This window comes from Engraulis encrasicolus, chromosome 24, assembly GCF_034702125.1.
Source record: "Engraulis encrasicolus isolate BLACKSEA-1 chromosome 24, IST_EnEncr_1.0, whole genome shotgun sequence".
NCBI lineage: Eukaryota > Metazoa > Chordata > Actinopteri > Clupeiformes > Engraulidae > Engraulis > Engraulis encrasicolus.
Window position 1 is genome coordinate 48,903,646 of NC_085880.1, and position 5,000 is coordinate 48,908,645.

The following is a 5,000-nucleotide window of genomic DNA, read 5'->3' on the forward strand; positions in this document are numbered from 1 at the left end:
GCAAAAAACACCATTTACTCCTATGACGCAAGCCAAGGCAAGCAATCAGCTGTGAAGCGGAGCGAAAATATTTGGCCAACTTTAATATTATGCAAATGAGGAGCAAATTTCGGCTGCAGCGGCCAATCAAATGAACATCAATGTTTCAATCGATTTGATTCGCCGCTACGACCTGTTGACCGTTGAGCTGTCAGAATGAAACACAGCATTTCACTTCTCTGCGCTTCACTCATATATAGGATAGTCAGGGGTAGGCGGTTAGGGCATCAGACTTGTATCCCAGAGGTTGCCGGTTCGACTCCCGACCAGGCAGGTTGGTGGGGGGAGTAATTAACCAGTGCTCTCCACCATCCTCCTCCATGACTGAGGTACACTGAACATGGTACCGTCCTGCCGCACTGCTTCCTTTCGGGCGCCATTGGGGGCTGCCCCCCTTGCACGGGTGAGGCATAAATGCATTTTTTGTTGTGTGCAGTGTTCACTTGTGTGCTGTGGCGTGCGGTGTCACAATGACAATGGGAGTTGGCGTTTCCCAGTTGGGCTTTCACTTTCACTTCAGATCGGCAGGTGTCTCTCGGGGTGGTGTGAGGTTACAGCAGCTGGGTCTCCTGACGGTCACCGGGTTCAAGTGTGTGCAGTGTTCACTTGTGTGCTGTGGAGTGCTGTGTCACAATGACTTTTGGCTTTCTTTCACCTTCATATCGCCTGTGCCCCTGGCATAAAGATAGTTCTGGAGTGCTGCCTTGCTCATGCACGGCATTCTATCAAGTCAGCATTCTTATTCATTGTCTTGTTTTATTTTATTTTTTTTGCCTGGGAAGGACGGTGAGAACCCTGCAGCACCACAACATCTGTTGATAACTCTTGTTGTGTCGAACAGCATTCGCTTGTTTGGTCTAGGTGTTGGCCGTTATCGGGAAACCACCCCTCGACTTACCTCCCTTCCCGTAAAGAGAAGGAAGGGCTTTGTTGAAACCACATGCGTAAAATAGGACTATGCTTCCTGCCACATGCACACACTCTTTGTTGTGTTTCTAATGTCGCTGCATATTCACCTACAACTACAGTGGCTTCCAAAATGGGGACCACTAATGGTGCATTCAGGCCGACTGAGAACCCGTTTCCGGACGTCGTGTTCAGGGCACAGATCTTAGCATACATGAACCGGACAGTTGGTTCGCAAGGCGCACGGCAAAATACTAGGATTTTCTCCTCAAACCGTCATGACAACGTGGCCGTCAGCAGGTTCATCCGGGTAAACCAGTCACGTGCAGGAAAAGCTCAGAGCTCGATATGAACACAGAGGGTTCGCGGATAAGCACTTTAGTGCCGAACGTAACTGGCGCGACCACCAGCTCCTTTCCGGTCGGCCTGAAATCCCCCCAAGAGGATGGCAGAGGTATTGCAGCAGGGGGTCGTGGTCAGTGGGGACTGTGTGCATAAAACACTATATGCTCTTATAACCTTTTCATACATTATTAGTAACAATATTACAACAGTATATAAAGTAATTTGTGTATTTACCCTTCCTGTGATATACATTAAAGTTGAGCAAAAATGTGTTTTTGCATTCGGAAAATGGGAGGTGGAAGGAGGGGGGAGAATTAATACTAAATATTCTTAGGTCCAAAAAGATGCCCCAGCAGGATGAGGTCTGGAAACCACTGACCTTGAGTATACGTGCAGACACCTGCTGACCTTGAGTATATGTGCAGACACCTGGCCTTCAAGTGGACAGATCCCAAACTACAAGACATGCAGTCACCTGGGCTGTGCATGTGTGTGCGTGTGCGTGTGCGTGTGTGTGTGTGTGTGTGTGTGTGTGAGTGCGTGTGTGTGTGTGCGTGTGCATGGGCAACCGTATCTCACTCATTTCGTGAAGTATTCATGAAAAAAATAGATTAATTTTCGTGGTGCATTCACGTTATTGCCCGTTTTTCGTGGTAGGGCAACGAAACGCTGCCTATTCACTTGAATTGCCCGACTGTTGCCTAGCGACCCACTAGTTTGATGCCCTTTCGGTAGCCTACCGTCACATGGTAATCAAACATTTCAAACAAGCAATTTAGGGTTAGGTTTAGGGTCAAGGTTAGGGTTAAGGTTAGGGTTAAGGTTAGGGTTAGGGTTAGGTTTAGGGTTAAGTAGGGTTAACCCTTTTAATGCCAATGTTATTTTGGTGAAAATGCTCGATTTGGGCATCACATATTCAACAGGCTGTGGCTGGACAGGGGTAACAGATAGAGCCTAACTGTAAATTACAAAAATGTTGAGGAAGACCCAAAGTTTATTTTGGGAGTAAATATGCATACCTAATTAGCATATTATGACGTCATATGGGGCGGCCATTTTGAATTTTTAATTAGTAATGGAAAATATTGATAATTATCAATAGATTTTCAATAGATTATTGAATTTATTTAGAAATATGTGGCATCCCATTACTGTCATGTTGTGCACATACATTATGGTCAAGTAAAAAAGTAGTTTTAAGCCTAACATATAGTAAATATTGTAACTAATATTGTAATAATAATAACTAGCAAGAAACGGAATAACTGGGAGGTTGTTGCCTGGAGTGCCAAAAGTGTTTGCATCTACCTGTGACTTTTTAGTCTGTGAAAACCTTTCTCAGACAGGGTAAGCACACATATTCAGTACACATATATGCCTATATAGCCTATTTTACTACACCTGTGACCTATATAGGCTACTGTAGGCCATTTGGATAAGGCGCAGGGGCAATGACCCCTGTATGCATAGGATCATCCTGGATGATCATCAGCATAGCTCAGTGAATGAATGTTACAGATTGTCACTTTTCACAGAACTAATGGGCACAGTGTCAAGATAATGGGCATAAAAAAGGCCTAATTTGTATCATGAGGTGTACCCTTGTGAAATCAGTTTCAGGAAAAGGGGTGGAGAGGCGGAGCAAATCAGCATCACCTCTCCTGTTATCTCAGCTCTATTGACTTATAAACTGCTTCTATTCATTTTGGTATCATAGGCTACTGTTAGGCATACAGACATGGATCGAAAGTACACACAGCCCAATTAGGCCGACGTTGTCACGTTATAGTAGGCCTATACTTTATAAGTAACACCTAAAGTCGGCTATCTGAAGGCGATTAGAAGCGGCACCATCTCCCCTCACGCATAGCGCAGCGCTTTCCTCTCCAGTCTCTCCGGTTCCGCCCCCTCTTCCATGCTGCTTTAGTGACATGACAAACTCTAATAAAGACAGTCCAACCACGGCGACCAGCCCAGTTTTCAACAAGTCTAAAATATTCGTGTTATAGGGTATGCGTCTTCATTTCGCCGTGCGCAACGGTAAAAAAAAAAAAAAAAAACGCGGATATTTCCCCAAGCCATTTATCGAATTTCTACGGGATGTACAACGTCTAACAGGATAATCCATTATTTTTTGTAGCAGTGGTTTTCCTTACGGTCTTTCATAGAGGGAAATGACATACGTTATCTTTATGTTTTAGCTTTTTTGCCTACTCCAGCTTAGGGGAAGACGCACGTCAAAGTTCACCACCAAGTGAAATATAGCCTATTTCGATGAACACATGATGACTGCAATCACTTTAGGGGCGACATATGGCATTGTATTGCATATAAAACGCACGACATAGAAATAGTGGTTGCCTATTTAGAGGTTTATTCAGTGAAATTACGCATATCGCCCTGTGGGTTTGGATGACAATAAACGCTTCTCGCATGTTCTAAGGAAATCCCCCGTAACCATTTACAAGTCGCCAAGCAAACACATTCTCACAACCCCGCAAATGTTCATTAGTTTGTGTTCAGGATCATGTTTCCTAGGTCTACACCGTGTTTCTGTGTTTGACAGGGGAGGTCCCAAACAGCCGATTGATCGTCTGTGTTGCAATCTCAGTAGCAACATCTTTTTTCTTATAATAATGGCTGCAATTACTTGAGGGGCGAAATACGCAATTGCATTGCACACAAAACATCATGACAAGTTGTCGTCTGGGGGCAGGCCAACTTGCTTCAGATTTATTCAGTGAATGAAACCAGTCGCATGCGTTCAGCTCGCCTGGAACAGGGCTTCGCCTTCGCGTCGCGTGTGTTCAAATGGGAACTCCCCTACCTAATGAAGTCTCCAAACAAACCTCTTCTCTCAATCCCGAAACTTTCCATTGAGTTATGGTTAGGATCAGTTATGTTTGTAAAACTGTTTATGTATGTAAAACTGACGCCATGTTTCCCTGTGTTTGGCAAGGGGACCTATTTCACTGCCTATTCGAATTGGCTGTTCTTCTCTGTAGCCACGGCTAAGCTAGCAATAGGAGACGCATTGTCTAAGGCCATATTATAAATGTCTACACATATACAATCAACTTGTGAGAAAATATAATGTCACTAAACATAAACCACAAAGACAAATTGCATTTAGAATGTATTTGGGCTTGAATTAGAGGAAATTATGTGCACAATCTCACAACGCCGATCCTCCTTTGTTTTGAAATAGTGACTTGCAACGCAACTTCCGCGTCTGGGTTTTCAGATGGAAATTACTCGAAAAAAATGCACTAAGAGGGGTCGAAATTCTTAGAAAGGATTGAAGTACCACATGTCTGCCACCCAGTGGAAAGGAGTATGGACAAGATTTTACACTCTATTCGACGTGACAGCCCACCTAATTCAATACCGCGACCTGTCGCAATTTTGCGACGACGGCAGTAAAAGGGTTAAGGTTAGGGTTAGGTTTAGGTTTAGGTTTAGGTTTAGGGGACATAAGGCGTAAGTACCGAAAGGGCATCGAATTAGTGAGTCCCGAGTGTATCAGCAGTGTTCTGTCAGTACCCCCTCCCCGCCCCTGCAGACGCTTGGATAACCATAGCAACAGTGGGGCAATTCAAGTGAATAGGCAGCATTTCGTTGCCCTACCACGAAAAACGGGCAATAATGTGAATGCACCACGAAAATTAATCTATTTTTTTTCGTGAAGACGAAAAGCGTGAGATAGGGCT

General features: G+C 44.3%; 1 protein-coding gene across 1 annotated transcript in view; it reads right to left on the reverse strand.

The window, feature by feature from the left end:
* Positions 1-5,000, reverse strand: part of wdr27 (WD repeat domain 27) — a 206,146-nt gene that overhangs the window by 113,654 nt on the left and 87,492 nt on the right. The window lies entirely within an intron of this gene.